Below are 19,073 nucleotides of genomic sequence, written 5' to 3'. Positions count from 1 at the left end.
CAAGGCTTTACAACTATTACTGATCAACCCTGAGCCGACTTTGATGCTCAGGCTCTAACGTCCAATCACTAGATCTCACTGGATTCAACTTTGATACTTAAGTTTTCCTGTTGAAACTCATTTGAGCTCGTCGACTGACTACCAGATCATTTCTAGTCCATCGTCCACTTACAGGTTCTCGATTATAACCTACAGGGTCGAAATACCCTACGTTAGACGTCTAGGTATGCTTGATATATCCTCGATACTAATTCTTACCCAACGATATTCAAACTCGACTCGTAATTATATGGATTATTATAATATAACAACACACCCAACAGTCAGGGTTTACATTCTCGAGAAATTGGTTTGGTATTCGTTTTCCGAAAATACGTATATTTGTAATTTTACAAAAATCAGGGTTATGAATTTTAGAAAAATTATTTCATCACCTCGTGCAATCAAGTTCCATATAGAACATATATATATCTATGTAACCCTTCGACGTCCCGATAATCGTCAGATACGCTCCCGTATTCCCGTAGTTCGATTTTTTTTCCGGAAACCGGACAGCATCCCCTTTGATTACCGGACTACCCGTCGAAACATCCATCGACGTCAATTCAATAACGATAATCCAATTCACAACAATCACAATCCCAATCATCAGTTCAACCCAATAATCAATCCAATCACAATTCGTCAAATAAATTACGTACTCGACTTAATGTAAAAAAACAAATTCTCGTTTCAAAAATAATTTCACAAATCACTTGATTTATTTTATAAAAATTAGGACTCAGAATAAATTCATCACCATCCACCGTCGACTCGCCGAAGCTCATCGTCGACGGCGGTAAAATTCGCGGGTTTTCATTTATAACAAACATCCTACACGAATTCCACCGATTATACAATAATTTTACATCGAATAATCATTTAACTTCACGAAATTCATCAATAATTCCTGCAGCAATCAAACAATTTAAATAATTAAATATTTTCTACACAGACGCGTGCAAACGCACGCACAGCAAAACAGCAGGCTGAACCACCCACCACCATCTCGCCGGAATCCGGCGAGAGGCGGAAGCAACCCAGAAATACACACTGTAACCGCATATCTCACACACACACACCCCACAGATACACACACAGCAATACACACACACGAACACCAGGAGAGATGAAATACAGGCCGAACACAGAAGGAAGGCGGCGAAAATCGCCGAAAAGAAATGGAATTACGGAGCGGCTGCTCACCGGAATTCGAAGCAACGGCGGAGCAATACCGAGCAGGGAATACCAGTACGGGGGAGGAGAAAAACAAATAAACCGAGAAAGGAGACATGGAGGATATGAGAGGAGTGAGATGAGAGGAGGGTGAGAGATTAGAGAGATAAATTGATGAAGTCGGTGGTGACTTTTTATTATTATTATTTATTATTTTTTTTTTATAATCACAGAAGTTGCCACGTACCTGAAAAGTCATAAAAAGAAGACACGTGTCCTGGTTTCGTTTTTCCTCGATTGCTGATTCATTTTTTTTCCAATTAAACTAGTCAAAATGCGAGTAAATATAACCCGAAACTTCTCGAAATACTTTTTAAAATTCTTGAAATATTCAACTACTAATAAACTAAAGTTTCTGTAATTTTTAAAACATGTTTGAATCGTGCAATATACCCGCATTTTATAATTTACGATCCAAGCTGCACTTAAGATAAATTCAGAAAATTACGGAAATAATCTTAAAATATTACAAATATCCCGAAGTTTGCAGAAACATAAATTTTGAACTTTAAGAAAATTTTTGAAACACAATTTATACCCGCTTTTAGCAATGAAATGAAACAACGAGCGCGTGAAATTAATCCCGAAAATTTCCAAAATAATTTTAAAATTCCCGGAATATTCCCAACTTAAATAAATTTGAGTTTCATAATTTTTGAAGAATTTTAGAATTAAATATGGATTTTACTAATAAAAGTGATCAGAAAATCATTTAAAAATACATAAATAATAAAATATTGATTTCTCAATTTTATAAAATCCTAAAAATAATTATTATAATTATAAAATCATAAAAACAATTTTAGAGACACTTCAAATATTTATACAAATAAATTTGCATGAAATCCACTTTTAAAAGTGAAACAATTCAATATAATCTCATAATTAATCGCGCAGACAATCCGATACACTATAAATCACATATGGATAATAATAAAACAACACATAGCGGTCAAAACCAACACACATATTTTATTTATTTAATAATTTCCATAATTACATAATTAAATAATTCAAAAAGATTACACGAGTCGTTATAGTATCACTCTTTTCTGCAATATTACAGCGTATATTCTTTTTGATTCCTAAATATGTATGAACTTCTTTCCTTGATAATGTTTTATTGTGATAAGAAAAAGGAGGATGTTACTTTCCTTTTAAATTTAATTATTCCCCTCAAGTTTGCTCTCCGATTGGGATGAGCAGTATTATGGTGAGATGCTTTGTCGGGATGACGAAGAGTCGGGTGGGAAGCCACCTAATCATGTGTTGTACGCCATATGGTACGAAAGACTGGCCATCTTAAGTACCAATGTGGTTGTCTCATTCATATTCAAATCATTACTTCTTCTTTCTTTTCAACTCTAATTTTTGTTAAATTGTTAACCCTTCTAGTTGTTTTGTTGTACTATCATTCTTTGCAAGAGTTTTTCAAACAAAAATCAACGTATCCTGAATCAAGCGAACGAAGTTCCATCTACCTTTCATGCATAGAAAGAAAACAAAGGCATATGGCGAGGATTGCAAATCACTAGCCCCAGTCAGGGATGCAGTAAGAGCCAAAGGAATCTACTTCAATAAGGAATACGTCTCTAATAACGAGAGTTTATGATTTGTCTGTGAAATATGTTATTCAGAATACGGATGTGGTGACGTGAATGATTATTGTGGATACCTTATGCGTTAAAGTATTGAAAGATGTGGGAGCAACTTGATTGTTTATCTCCCAAGGTTTTGTTGATAAAATGAGTTATCCTGTTGAATTGATAAGATTATGATTAAAGGACTATCAAGTCAAGAACGTGTAATTGTTAAATAAGTGAGTATCAATGGTGGGATTGAGATTCCGGCAATAAGTTTGTGAGGATTTGATATTATTTAAGATATGAGAATTTGACATTATTCTAAAAAATGGACTAACTATTTAAGCGTGATGCCCAGATAGACTGTCTTGATGAAAAGATAATTTTGAAGACATTAACTAAGAATATGATGAGGTATAAAGGAAGAAGGAAAGTAAAGAATTTGTTAACGATGATTATGGTGATCAAGATGTGAGCATTATGGTGATTATGTGATAAGTAAAAGTCAGAAGCAAACAAAATTTAAAGATTTTATAGCAATTAAAGAGTTTCAAGATATGTTTCTAGATGAGTTATCAACATTTCCTCCAGATAGAGAAATGAAGTTAGTGATTGACTTAGCACCTGAGACGAAGCCAGTGACCAAGGCCTTACACAAAATGGCACTAGTTAAAATGAGGAAGTTAGCAAAGCATATGCAAGAGATGTGAAAAGAGGGAGCGATTAGACCCAGTGTACCCCATATGGTGCACCAGTATTAATTGTTAATAAGAAAGATGGAAGTATGAGGTTTTGTATCAACTAGCAAAAGCTCAATAAGTTTACTATCAAGAGGAAGTATCTGTTACCTCTAACTAATGATTTGTTTGATCAGATGAAAGGAGCAAAGTATTTTCTAAAATTGATTTAAGATTTGGGTGTTACCAATTGGAGATTAAACCTATGGACATATGAAGGATAATTTTTAGAACTAAGTATTGCTGCTATAAAATTCTAATAATGTCATTTGGATTAACCAATATACCAGTAATATTTAAACTTGATGGACAGAATCTTTAAGGAATATATGGACAAGCTATATTTGTATTACTTAAAGTCAACAGAGGACCATGCCAAGCAGTTAATGATAACTGGGAAGTTGAAGAAGAAAGAAGTTGTATATAAAGTTTGCAAAGTGAGAGCTTTGATAGTAGGAAGTATAATTCTTAGTATAAATAGTCAATGAAGAGGAGACCAAAGGGGGATCCAGCAGGGATTAAAGTTACTATAAACAAAAGAATGACCAAAAGCACCAACAAAAGTAACAAGTTCTATTATTAGCCGGTTATTATCGGAAATTTGTTCAAGATTTTTTGAAAGTTGCAACACCTTTGGCGAAGCTAACCAGAAAAAGTAAAAAGTTTATATGAAATGGAGAAGGGTGAAGAAAGTTTTGCGGAGTTAAAGGAGGGAATGGTTACAGTACCTGCTTTATCACTTGAAAGTATCAAGGAGATTTTGTAATTTATAATGATACTTCTCATAAGGGAATAGGATGTGTGTTGATGCAGCACAATAAAGTAATTTTATATGCATCCAGACAACTGAAACCTTATTAACAGAAGTACCCTATTTATAATTTGGAATTAGCAGTAATAATATTCACTTTGAAAGATTGGGAAACATGATATGTATGGAGAAATGTGTGAGATCTATACGGACCATAAGAGTTTAAAGTAGGTATTTACAAGGAAAAGCAAATGTAGTGGCAAATGATAAGCAAAAAGAAGAAAGTAAACACAGAGACTGCACCCGAGGAATTATCCATAGAATTTTGGAAGTTAGAATTGGAAGCCAGATATATAATCCAAAGGAAACAAGGATGGGTAGTATGACCTTTCAGTTAGAGTTGTTAAGAAAAGATAAGGAGATGTCAAGAAAAGATAATGGATCACGATGTTAACAGTTAGTAAGAGGAAATTTATGCGCCCAGGAGAACAATCACGATATCCCCAGGTTTTTTTCTAGCACTTGGATGCTACAAGTAAAAGAATTAAGAAATGAGATCCTACAGGGAATTCAAAATATAAAGTATTTAATTTATTGAAGAAATGCCAAGATATACGGAAATTTAAAGAAAAATAGTGATAACCAGGTATAAGAAGGAAATTTCAAAATGGATTAGGAAGTGTTGGACATGTCAAAGAATTAAGGCAAAGTATCGGAGGCCTAGTGGACAAGGCAGACCAAGGAGTGATTTTACAAGAAGCGAATCGTAAATTGTACCAGTGATGTTGTTGGAGAAAAGGGATGAAATTATAAGATTGTGTACTGATTATCGGGAGTTTAACAAAATAAGGAATAAGAATAAGTAACCCTTATAAAGAATTAATTACTTACGAGATCTAATTCAAAAGGTGTGTTATATCTCGGGGATTAACTTAAGATCCGACCTGAGAACATATCAGAGATTGCGATTAAAACGAGTTATGAGCATTACAAGCTCTGGTGGTATTATTTGAAATAACAAGTGTATCAGTTGTCTATAAGGAATTAAGGAACATGATGTATAAGGAGTACTTGGATAAGCGAATTGTATTTATTGATAACATCCTCAGCTATTCAAAGAATAAGAAAGTCTGTGTGGAATGCCCAAGGATTTTCCTCTAAAGATTAGAAGGAAAGCAACTATATGTTGAATTTTCAAGTATGAAATTTTGATCGAGGTTAACAAAAGATTCTGATTAATCCATTAATAACTACCTAAATGAAGTCGTATGGTAATAGATGCTTTGTGCAGAAAGAAAGAATTGGATGTAATTAAGAACATTGAGGAGTTAATAAAAGAATTGGAAAGAGTAGAATCTGAAGTTCAAATACCTAAAGGTGATAATAAGTGAATATATGAGATTACTTTTCAGCCTTAACTGATGGAAACGAGTAGGAGATGTTTAAATGTTTGAAGACTAAGTTGAAAACGAACACCACTTATCATCCTTAAACGAAGGGTCAAAGTGAGGAAGCAATTTAGGAAATATAAGATATGTTGAGAGGTTGAGTTTTAAGGAAAACTAGGATGATCATTTATCATCAATGTCAGCTTTAGAATGCCACTTTACTGTGCCTTATGTGGACACAAGTGTAGGTCCCCACTTTATTGAGAAAAAGTGGGAGAAAGGAAGTTGTCAAATCCTAAGTTAATTTAGCACACCAAATGGCGTAATGATATGGATTGAAGCAGCTCGGAGTAGACAAAGAAAGAAGGCGGATTTGTATCAAGAGAGAGTATGAATATAGAAATAGGACCAGTAGCGTTAGTAAAAGTTTCACCTTGTAAGAGATTGGATAAGTCTGAATAGAGGGGACAAGTTGAGTCCTAAATTTAGTAAACCATTCGAGGTATTGATAAATATAGATAAAGTTGTTCATGAGTTGATGTTACCATTACAACAGTATGTACATATAATGTGTTTTGCATGTTAATGTTAAGGCGATAAGTATCTAATTCGAATCAAGTGTTTGATTAGGAGCCAATGGACTCTTGTCCAAATTTGTTTTGCATATAGTGATCGATCCAAATTCTTAATCGTTAAAGGCAAGTCCTTGGAAATGAAGGTATATCTATAGTGGGTATGTTTGAAATCCTCGAGTAGAAGAGTCTACTTGGAAATTAGAGTCAGATATGCTTGACAAATATCCTCACTTGTTTAGTTAGATCAGATTCTGAGGATAGAATCTTTTTAAGGGGGAAGGATATAACGATTCGTGTATTTTTTTTAAATTATTTAAATATGTAATTGTGGAAGTATTAAATAAATAAAATATGTGTATAGCTTCGGTTAGTTCGGTGTTGTTTTATTATTATCTATGTGTGATTTATGGTGTATCGGGTTGTTCGCGTAGTTAATTATGGAATTGTATTAAATTGTTTTCACTTTTAAAAGTGGATTTAATACAAATTTATTATTATAAATAGTTGAAATGTCTTTAAAATTGTTTTTAAGGTTTTATAATTACAATAATTATTTTGGGATTTTATAAAATTTAGAAATCAATATTTTATTAATTATTTATCTTTAATTGATTTTCTGATTGTGTTTATTTGTAAAATCTATATTTAATTCCAGAATTTTTCAAAAATCAAAAAATTCATGTTTTACTAAGTTTATAATATTCTGAGAATTTTAAAATTATTTTGGAAATTTTCGGGATTAATTTCACCTGCGCGTTGTTTCGTTTAATTGTTAAAAAGCGAGTATAAATTGCGCTTCAGAAATTATTTTAAAATTACAAAATTTACGTTTTTATAAACTCCGGGATATTTTTAACATTTTAAGGCTATTTTTGTAATTATGTGAAATTATTTTATGTGTTGCTTGGTTCGATAAATTGTGAAAATGCGATTCAGAATTAAGCTGTCAGACGTTATAATATACACGTGTTGCTTCCATATCAATCGAATAATATGTGGCTGCAGAGTAAATTTTTACAGGTTATATTCATTTCTCAATTTCAATCCAAAATTTCTCTAATCTCTCCTCTCTTTCTCTGCTAATCTCTCTCAGTTTCGTCTCCCTCTCTCGTTGCCTCACATCTCTCTCGTTCTCTCCCTCTATTTCCTTGTTTTCCTCTGTATATTTCCCTTGCCCCTGTTCCCGGAGTCCCGCCGCTGCTTGGTTCTCCGGCCTGTTTCTGGTGGGCGCGTGAGGTGTGCTCGTGTATGTGTATACAGGTGTGTGTGAGTGTACTGTGTGCGTGTGTGCGTGTGTGGGTGATGTGTGTGTTGGTGTCGCCATGTTTTTCTATAGCCGTGTCTGTTTTGGTTCCTTCGGCCGCTTTGCTCCGGCCACCCCTGTTTGGTTGTAGTTGTTTGGTTGCCTGTGATATGTAAAGTTTGACTGTACTTTATTTTTGAATTATTATTCTTATATTAATTTGATAGTTAATGGGTCTTTTTTCAGTAAATTCTAATTCAGTAGGATGATAAGTCGTCAGGATGATAAGTCGTCTCTGGAATTACCAAACTTTCCTTTTTCCGTTTTGCTAATCAAATGCATTGTAAAGATTACAAATCAACAAAATAAAAATTAAGTGGACCTGACCCATTGAATCATGACTAGATCCGCTATTCTGATATTAAAATTTGATAGAGACAAAATTGGAACAAGTTAACCCCTTTTTTATTTTATTTTGGCTCCGCAAGAATTTGTCGATATTTCCAATTCAATCTTAGTGTTCCTAGATATTCCATAGGAAAAAATAGTTATTTCGTTCCTCCACAGATAAACTTTTATTCCAAGTCACAACATATTTCTACAGGAACGATATGATTAACATTCGTGAATTAAGTTAATCATGCCAGAATTTTTATTAATTAATCGATGAATTCTGTGACTAGAAACCCAATTCGGGTACCTCCTGGTTTTACCGCCGTCAACGATGAATTCCGATGAGTTGACGGTGGACTGTGATGTTTATTCTGAAACCTAAAATTTTTAAAATATTAATTTAGTTCGTAAAGTAATTTTGAAAATGAAAGATATTTATCGGGTATATAAGGAGTGTATCGAGATTTGGTTACGTAAGTGATTGCAGTTGTTGTTAAATGGTTTGGATTATAAATGGTGGTTATTGGATTGATTGATTGTTGTGATTGACGTCGGATTGCTTCGACGGGTTAGCCGTTAAATAAAGGAAATGCTGCCCGATTTCCGGGAAATCAAACTACCGAAATACGGGTGCATATCCGGTAATTATCGGGACGGCGAGCGAGTATTAGTAAATATATATACGTATGATGTATATGAAACCTGATTGTATGTTGTAGTGAAACATTTTGCCAAAACCAATAACCCTAATTTCGTACAATGAGGAATATACGTATTTTCTGGAAACGAACACCGAACCGATTTTCAAGAACGTGAACCCTAAGTGATACGTGTATTATTATATGAAGTATGTTACGAGTCGGGTTTTGTTAACGTTCAGGTAGATTGTTAGCAAGGATATGTCAAGCATAATTGACCTTGTAGGTTCTAGTCGGAAGGCCCAAAAATTGGCATTGGACGAAAGATAGTTTGGGGGTCAGTCGAAAAGCTCAGTAAGGTTCCAATCAAAGGACTTAAGTGTTGAGGTCGAATCCAGGGTGATCTAGTGGATAGACAATAAAGCCTGAGCGACAGATTCGACTTAGAGTCGATCAGTAATAGTTATAAAGCCCTGCAAGGCAAGTACTTCTAAAACTTTTTTGAGATATAATGCAAATATTTCTTAATTCTCTTGTGACATATTGTTAAGTATTCAAAATAGCTTTGTTTTATATTGTAAGTACTTTAAATCCTTCAGCCTTGAATGTGAGCCACATCATTTGATCTTTGAGCCGTAAGCCTTATTCTTTGTAAACCATCCTTTGTTGATTTTCAAATACCAAACCACACAAATATGATACTACTCCCCAAATGTATAACTACCAAACACCAAACGCTGGAACAGAATTGTTTGAAAATACATAAACTTTTATACCCCAACCATTCTTTATAACATCAAAGAACTAAACCTTGAAAAATCATTATTCGTCTAATACTTGATCCTCTTATAGGCTGAAAACCATTTCTCATACATACCCTTATATACCCTTGTGATACCCATGAATTGCATTACATTTTATTCAAGTGTTTTGTCATCATTGATTATGATCTTGTTTTATTGAAGTATATTATTTATCATACTGATCTATTTTAGAATTGGATAGTTTTCTTATGTGGACCAGATTCGTGGTCAGACCAGATTCGCGGTCGAGGTAGGCCAATGTGTTGTTTGGATCCAGTAATTAGAGCAGAGCTGCGTGCCTTGCTCGGGGTTAGTGCATGACTGATCAGCAGCCTAACCTTGGTTTTAAAACTTAAAATGAATATCCAATTCTAACGATTGTTTAACAATAAACTTGATTCTTCTGAATCATCCCATTTGAACATTGTTTAACCTCAGTTATCATTATTATGACTTGCTGAGCTAGTTAGCTCACTCTTGTGAATCTTTTATGTATTCTACAGTTAAAAAGGATATGGTTGATAGCGAGGTTCCTCAGTCCAGAGTACGAGCTTGGATTTCAGATTGAGTTGGATCGAGCTAGCAGGAGCTTCTTATGGTAGTGGGATAGTAAGATTGTAAGAATAATTTTATTATCAGTTGTAAGTTAAATTAGTTGGGATTTGGTACGTTGTAATAAAAGTTAAGGTTGTGGCTTGTTTTCATACTTTAACCTGTTGCGATCCGTGGTTATGTAAAGCAGGGTCATTGCAAATAATATTTCTTATACAGATTTTTATATTGTGTATGTGTCATGGACCCCAAACTTCTGACCCGAGTTTAAAGGGTGCCACGCAAGGCAATCACAAGCTTATACGAAGAATATATTCTAGACACAAAATGACTTATAAAACTTCAAGATTATTGGAGTTTATTAAGGAATCATGCTTTATTCAACACATAAAACAAATGCTTATCTGATCGTGCAATGAATAAGGTCCACAAAAGACTTATGCAATGGTACCCATTTAGCGAGCGTTAGGTTAGCGGATCCCAGACTATAAAAGACTTAGGTCACTAGGCACAAAGTCCCCTAAGAACTTAATAACTCAAATACCAAAGAGCTCACTCGTGATCAATTGTGCATTGACCATATTTTTTCTTTCTTTTTTTTCTTTTTTTTTCTTTTTTTTTTCTCTTTTTTTTCTTTTCAATTTCTGAGCAAGTGCGTTTCGCTCCATCTTGCTCAACCCTAGACTACTCGTATACATTATGAGTCGGCTATTAGCCAATTAACGCCTAGCCACAACTAGTAATGAATTCCAATTTTTATCTCCAATTTTTATCTTTTCATGTCTTTTATCATTAAGAGCCTATCATGCATTCTAAGTATAAGCAATAGATTAACCTCAAAAGCCATCAAACCATGACAACGATCTAGTCCTTAAGCATACTCTAAGACTTAGTGAAATTACAAGTTTTTCTAGCATGCATATCAACCTAACAAGATTTAACATCGCTCTAATGCTATCACTACACTCGCATCAATATCACATATTAATCGGCAAAGCAACACAATTGGATCGTGGTATATGCATGAGCTATATGACATGATAAATAAAGCTATAAAATAAAATAAAAAACTATATAAAAAAACTATATGCCAAAAATATGCAACTATATAAACTAAACTAATATGAAAATGCAACTACATAACACACAGACAAATATGTTCCTTAACTACCACCCCCAAACTTAAAATCTTCACTGTCCCCACTGAAGGTAATAGAAATGAACACAGGGTATACCTACTCAGACGAATCATCATCATCATCACCCTCAGAGGGTGGAGTGTCAGGAGGTGGATAAGCTGAATCCTCACCATAAACGGGCCACTGGATGTTAGCTCCAAGGCCTCTAAATGCAGACCCAAGTACTTGGGTGAGCTCCTGCGCAAACCGAATTTGTGACTCATACATCGCATCCATCCTCCTGGAAAGCCTCCTGTACTGGACATCAGCCAATCCCAAACCATCTCCTCCTTGAGCTCTCGAAGAACCTGCCTCTCCCTGAACCTGACTAGACCTAGCCATGGTAACACCAGCTGCTGGAACTCCTCCTGGAAGCCGATACCCCAAACTATATGACTCGGGCTCTCCACCCGTCCACTCCTGCATCACATTCAAAGTCGATGAATCAATAGGAGCGGCCGACATCTGCAGCTGCTCAAAAGAAGGCCACTGGACTCCAACTACCTTGCAAAGCTTCGTGACAATAGAGGCATACGGGATAGAGTATTGCGATTTCCCCTCAAAAACTTTAAAATCCCTTGGTAGATGTACTCACCAAGGTCCACATAATATTCATCATTCAGAATTCCCCATAACAACCTCGCCCTCTCCACTGTAACATCATGTGCATGCAAAGAAGGAAGAATATTAGCACATATAAACGCATTCCAAGCACGAGCATACCTGTTCATCACGAGAGCAGGGAAACTACGATAATCGTTGGACCCCCTTTTGAACTTTCACACTGTGCACGGCTGACAGAGAGTAGCAATAATTAAGTCCAAATCAAAGTCCTCAGGGGCCTTTACATTCCAGTTCTCTTCCTGTGGTTTCCTTTGTCGCTGTCCAATCACCCGACGAATCGCCTCGGGCTGATAATCAACAATAAGCCCACAAACAACAGAAAACCCATTCTTGTCAGCCTTGGCATTCGTATAGAACTCGCGAACAACACTCATCGGTACCGCCTTAGGTGACTCACAGAATATAATCCATTCCTTCTCAACAATCATCGGTAGCAACTCACCATACCTCCCTAATGGCAAGAACCCTCTCTCCCTTATAATAGGCTTAGTCAGAAGCTTGGTGTACTCTTCTCCAGCAGCCCAATCCAACAATCGGGGCCTCGCAGCAGTATTCCTTGAAGAATCAGTAGCAGCCGGGTTGGTGCTGCTGCTACCCACAGTTCGTGATCTCTTTAGGGCCATGAGAACTGAGAATAAGAGTTAGAGAGTTTGTGTTTGGTGGGTAGAAGAGTTTTTATAGAGTTAAAAGTGTGTGGGATATGTATGTAGAGGTTGTATGTATTTATAGAGTTAAAACTTGGAATGGTTTAAGGTTCTTTCTCAAAATCTGCTTAATTTTTATTCTCATGCATCAGAATTTATGATTAGTGTTTATATATTGTCTTATCTCCATGTAATCTGTGATTAAATTGTTATATATTAAATACTGATTGTTATCTGATGTGATTTTATATACTCTGATAGTGTTTTGAATGTTCTGTGACTATTCATTCCAATGAGGATTACTGTGCTAGATGCTGACCTAGTAGTCTTTAACATACTAGAAATCCCATGTTTGAATTAGTTGTTTATGTGGAAATTCATTAACACAAGCAAATTCTGATTTTGAGGTTAGTTAAATTTACATTGTGTATCTTATTACTAAGTCACAAACTAGATTCTTGCTTCTTATCTGTCAAATTCTGATGTCAGTAAATCTTAAGGATGAACTACATGCTAGATAAGCCTCACTTATCTAAAGAAAAGAAAAGAAAAGAGAATTGAAGTAAGGTACTCCTTTGAGATCTAGAGTAATATATGTGAAAGGGAAGACCCAAGTGCATTACTGGTATTAAGTTATATGCATTAGAAAAGAAAATAAATTTTTCTTGGTGACTTTTCACATTCTCTGATTACTGGAGAAATACTTTGATAAAATCATAAATTCTGATAGCAGTTGTGACTCACTTACACTGAAAAACCTCTGTAAAAAGAATATCAAAAGATGCATAAAATGAGCGCAAACAGTTGAGATGGACTCTTGCATAAATTTATTCTATAGTAGACTTCAAAATTGAAGACAGATTTTAAGCACTTTTCTTAGTTATGCCTTATTTCTAAGATATACTGAAGTTTATCAGACTTTAATCTTTATCTGATCATTTGAAAATGCACACACTCTCACTCCATATGAATGATGAAAATTAATGTGGTGATTAAGTTGTTTTTCACAAACAGTTACATATTATTTGCATAAATTCTGAGGACAAGTTCTGATGATTAAACTCTGAAGAAACCAGTCAGTATTTATATGAAGAATCATAGCAACAGACATTCACTTTTTGAGTGCAGAAGCCATATTCTGATGACCGTTAAATTTTGATAATAGTCAAGTTCTGATGCAAATCATGATGGAAACTCTGATGCTTACGTGACATTATTTATTTACTTGACTTATTTGTGGTATTTACTGTAACGGTAATATTTATCAGAAAATAATTAAGTGAGAGAAAAATAGTGATAATCATTTGGTTTATGGGTTGCGTGTTTATTTTGAAAAATAGCATCTGAGCAATAATTACTACACATTTCACGTGCCCACTAACCACTATTTTGACTATTTACTGCGTGACAAGTGTCTAATGTCGGTTCTGCTTCAGAATATAACCGTTGTAATTAGTGGGTGTATAAATAAGAGAGTTAAAAGATTTTACAATCTTTTACCTACTTTTCTTATTCTCTAATCTCTCTTATTCTCTCTCACTCTCTAACATTCTCTAAAGCTATTTTCTTACAGGCATTTTATCAAACATCTTGTATACACACCATTTTCTCACTTATTTCTTTACAGTAATGGCATCAAAGGACATCATTTTTAATGGAGCCAAGTTCGTCCCCAACAACTATCTGGCCATACTTAGCAAGGACGAAGCTCCATCAGATCTTCACTCACTACACTATATATGACATATTGCAAGCCCTATATATAGCCACGAAAGTTACTAGTATATTGCAACACTTTTAAAAAGTGCTACAAAAAATATAAAGCGTTGCAAACGAAAAGTTTATTTTCACAATTTCAAACAATTGCAATACTTTTAAAAAAGTGTTACAATACATGCTACATTTTTAATAAAATTGACTAAAACTTTTAGGCGGGAATTGAAATTTTTCAAGGAGCGGGATAATAATTGCCCCCAAATATTTGTTTACTCAAAATAAATTTTATTTTAGAAAATCACATATCTCTATATCACACCTCTCTCTTAGCCGCTCATCTTTCCCTCGACCGTCTCTTTCTCCCCCATCTCTCTCGCTCATCTATCTCAGCCATCTCTCACCCATCTGAATCAGTCATTTATGTCACTCATCCCTTGTAAATTTCTTTGTTCCATAAAGTCGATTAACTAAAGTCGATTACAGTAAATCCCCAAAATCTAGAACTGATTTGAGCGAATTCGAGTGGATATTCAATTCAAGTTTCAGTTAGAGGTAGATTACCCATCTATTTTTTATTATATATGTATACAAGTGAAAGTTTTTGATTATATATTGGATTAAAGCTCTTAATCTGTGTTCTTAATTTTTGATTATATATGTATACAAGTGAAAGTTTTTGATTATATATTTGATTAGTAGAATTTTTCAATTGTTGGAATTAGTGGAATTAAGATATAGTTTTGGTCCAAGACAATACAAAATTTTGATTATATGATGCTAACATATGAGTAATTGTACGAGTTTAATTTGTTGTTTATCGGAGATTTATATGTCGATTTCAACAGTTATGGACAGTATTTTGTCGAAATCAGATGGGAAAATTGTCGATAAATTGAAGTGGAAGCTTAAGTGAGTAATGCTAACTAATTGATGAATTATAAATAAAATTTAATTGATTTGGTTATGTCAGTATGTTTGATTTTAAACTTGTGTATTTGTTGTTTGTGTTTGTATGATTGGAATGTAATAGAACGGTTGTTACACTAGCACTCACGTTTCTCACGAGTTCACAAGCTATACTTATTGTGTGGTCGAAGAGAGCTGGGAAGTATGATTATAGTGTCACTACTGTGAATTTTTTGGTGAGAAAATTGTTTAAGTTCACTATATGTTTTTATAAATTACTACTTTTTATTAGTAAGGCACGGGATTGACATTTGATGTTGTTGATTTGGAATTAGGTTGAAGCGTTGAAGTGTGCTTTATCACTTGCAGCATTGACTAGATTTTGGAGAACTAACGGTATTACCGAAGATAACAGGTTCTTTTCAGTGCTGTAAACTTTAGATATTACATATAGAGATTTATTTGTCTTACCATACTTTTATAACTCCAAGGCTTGAAGTAGATAAGAAATATTAATACAGTAGATAGAATATATATTTTTTACTATATAGGGCTCAATATTAAAGTACTTTTATTATCTATGATCAGATAGAAGAGCTACAACAAGCCTACAACACTTCTGTTGAAAGAGATCCTATGATATCTCTTGCTCATTTATATTTTAATCTTTTGTTTCAGTAAATTCAGTATGTACTGAATTTACTGAATGAGATTGCAGATACAAAGAGAAAAAGTGTTCATGTACACTAGTGTTGCTACTAATATGAAGTGATGAACTTGTGGAGCTACAAATTAGTATAGAAGAGTTGTTTCTACTTTAATTTCTGACTAGGGGAGACATCTCTATATTTACAGCCTTTGATCTCTCTCTATTTTCTAAAATATAATTATGTTATTCCCCCTGATAACTGATTTTCTCTTTTCTAGCATATTGTACATATTTCTAAGCTAGTATCTACATGTTTTCACATTAACTTTGTCAATAATTTATTGATAAAATGGAATAAGGTTCTATGGATTTACAGGTTCGATTTGAGATCTTATCCTTAACGGGCTCATTTACAGTCTCTGAGAATGGCAGTTTTAAAAGGACTGGAAGATTAAGCGTCTCACTAGCAGATCCAGATGGTCGTGTAATTGGCGGTGGTATTGATGGAATATTGATTGCAGAAAACCCAATCCATATAATATTATCTCTTTGCTCTACTGTTCGGAATTTGATCTTGACTTGTAAACTATAGTCCATATGTAAAAGTCAATAATATGGCTCATTCTAGCACTAGTAGATTTGTTATTCTAAGATTATACCATGCTCTTATGTTTGGACGAGATGCACTTTTCAACAAAATGCTTATTTTAAAGCATTTTTCTTAATTTTGCAGCTTTTGTATGTGCCTTCAACTAAACGCTTGTATTGACATTCATTTTTAGTATATAGCTTAATGGTAACTAGTAACTATCATCTTGTTTTGGTACTGCTACTTAAACATTGTTCGAGTAGATTGTATTCCAAATTCATCAGATTGCTTCTGCATCATGCCTAGAATAAACATGATTTGTATCATGGAGGGAGTTAAGTTCAGAGAGACAGACTCAATACAAAGTAATTTGACAACTCTGCATTAAAAATAAAGTCTTTTTTAGTGTAATACCAGAATTCTGAAATTGCCTTGACAAAAAAAATTGAAATCACTGCAGAGATAATTTGGACCTGATCATAAGCTTTTTTTTTGTCCAGTGTTGGGTAACACAGAACATGATAACGCTTAAGACCATTTCTTGTGACATATTTCTCTGGACGTTGAAATATGCTGATCTAGAAGGGGTCTTTTGTTTTTAATTTATCTTGAAGGAGAATATCTCTTCGACTGGACATAAAAAAATTGATTATTATAGTCCACTGAATGAACCATCCAGATGTATTGCAGCTCCAACTTATGTAGAGGTTAGTGACCTGTTGAAAGTTTGTGTGCGTGTGTGTGTTTTCTGTGCATTTTTTTGCCTAGTTCTTGCCCTCTAAATTTTATTGTATAATTGTTTTTTGGTTTCTCTGTAGGAAAGTGTCCATCAGAGAAGCAATAAATTTCTATGGAGAAGATTAATATCAGGCGCAGGCCTGGTAGTCGAGCTGATTGCTTAAATTTTATCAGAAAGTCCTTTGATGAAGCAAAATTTAAAGATTTGTCCAGCGGGCTTGACAGAATTTTTTATGAGGAATCAAAAGGGGTAAGTGGTAAGTTGTTTTCTCAGTTTTTCTAGTTATCTTTGTCCAACGAATTTTAATGGTAATGATACAAATATAGGGATCACAGCGTGCATGTTTAAGGTTGAGACTTGGTAAAGAGACGGCCGTCATATTCGACAAAGTGTTAAAGTTTCCTAATTATACTGTGTACCAAAAGCTAGTTGTGACTTCTCCAAGGAGTTCGAGTAATCTTAGTAGAACTTTGAATTGTCAGAATACCTGCAGTAGTATCAGCATGTCTCTGCATGATCAAGAGATGAATACGGAGCGAGAAGAGTGGATATAGAATTACAGAAACTCAACTTGGACGGCAGAGAGTATGCAGCTGTCATGTACGAGCTCAGTTGTGATGCTGTTAAGCGGGAATTCTTTTTGAATAGTAAGGAAGAAGGAAAAAGAGGCTATGTGATGCGAATGCTCAAGTAAGAATCTATATACTACTTACTGTTATTGTACTAGACATATGGAGAACTATGTTTTTTTCTATCTAATTATTAACTCTCAGAATGAAAAACATTAGGTGAAATAGAGAATACCCTAGAAAGACGTACTCAGATCGTCTAGACTTTGCAGATTAGAGTCCTACTTAAGTAGTATAATTCTTCCAATACCTAATTATTGTTCTGTGTTGTTTTAGAATGTCAATGAAACTGTATATTATATTGATCTAAACAACAGTACTAATGTTAAAATTTGTTGTCGGGTGCCAGCTAAGATATATTATTATTTGACCAAATCACCTCAGGTTACATGTATAGAGCTGATTTATGCCGTATGAATTGTTAAATTAAGATTATACCTTTATCAATTATAGGGTTGCTTCCTGTATAAATATACTTGACTAAAGAGTCCTGAGAACTCAGAAACTTATATGTGAAAGATCTTGTCTTACTTTCTATTTCAGAATGGTGATAGAGATATTTCCTTCTGTGCAACTTGACTGTTGTGGCATTCCTAATCAATTTGGCCATTCCAAGGACTATTGCAGTAGGGAAGAAGTGAATACAAAGAGGACTCAGTGGTATGGAATATAAGAGTTTGTGCAGTGGGGGCACATTAGTTTGTTCCATCAGAATACGATGATTAATGAGAATCTTTCGTTGCCTACAAAACAGCAAGGCTTGAAATTCTCTGCAGAAATTACAAATTTTGATGAGTTCCTAAAAAAATATCCTATCTGTATTTTTATTTAAAATATGTGTACTATTGGTATGTTGCTACTTAGACATGAAAGACTAATTAGCTTTATCTAGATTTATGATGTGTACGTTGATTATGTATTTCGACTTTGGATTTATTACTTGCTAGATGCAAGATGATCTTGTGGTATAAGCCAACTTTGTTTGGGCTTTATTGACTTGTACTTTGTTAGATTTGCAAGAAATGTGAAATCAGGTTTATGTGATTTTGGGATGGTTTTTGACATTTCAAACAGGATATTGCAACTTAGAGTAATAAAAAGTGTTGCAAATTAATGTTGCTAAAACTATTAAACAGCATTACAATATGAACACAAGTGTTGCACTACAATGTTGCTAAAACTATTAAAAGCATTACAATAGGAACACAAGTGTTGCAGTAAAATGTTGCTAAAAATGATAAATTATGCCAATAGGGAAAAAGTGTTACATAAAAATGTTACAATAAATTGACTTTTGTCACACTTAGACTCCAAAATGTTACAGGAAAGTGTTGCAGTATTTTATTGCAACACCATCAATATGTTGCTAAAACTGGCAAAAATGTTGTAATAAAGCGAGTTATTGTGACACATTTAAATGTTGCAATAAGTCCAAAAAATGTTCCTATAGGTTTCTATTGC

The 19,073-nt window shown here is 34.1% G+C and overlaps 1 long non-coding RNA gene across 1 annotated transcript; it reads left to right on the top strand.

Annotated features, from left to right (window-relative positions):
* Positions 1–14,434: 14,434 nt before the first annotated feature.
* On the top strand, positions 14,435–16,293 carry LOC141677003 (uncharacterized). The gene is made up of 3 exons (XR_012557285.1): positions 14,435–14,652; positions 15,342–15,421; positions 16,032–16,293. It is a non-coding gene; the product is annotated as an uncharacterized LOC141677003 (long non-coding RNA).
* Positions 16,294–19,073: the final 2,780 nt, after the last annotated feature.

This window comes from Apium graveolens, chromosome 8 (genome assembly GCF_009905375.1).
Source record: "Apium graveolens cultivar Ventura chromosome 8, ASM990537v1, whole genome shotgun sequence".
NCBI lineage: Eukaryota > Viridiplantae > Streptophyta > Magnoliopsida > Apiales > Apiaceae > Apium > Apium graveolens.
This window is presented reverse-complemented; position numbering and strand designations above follow the sequence as displayed.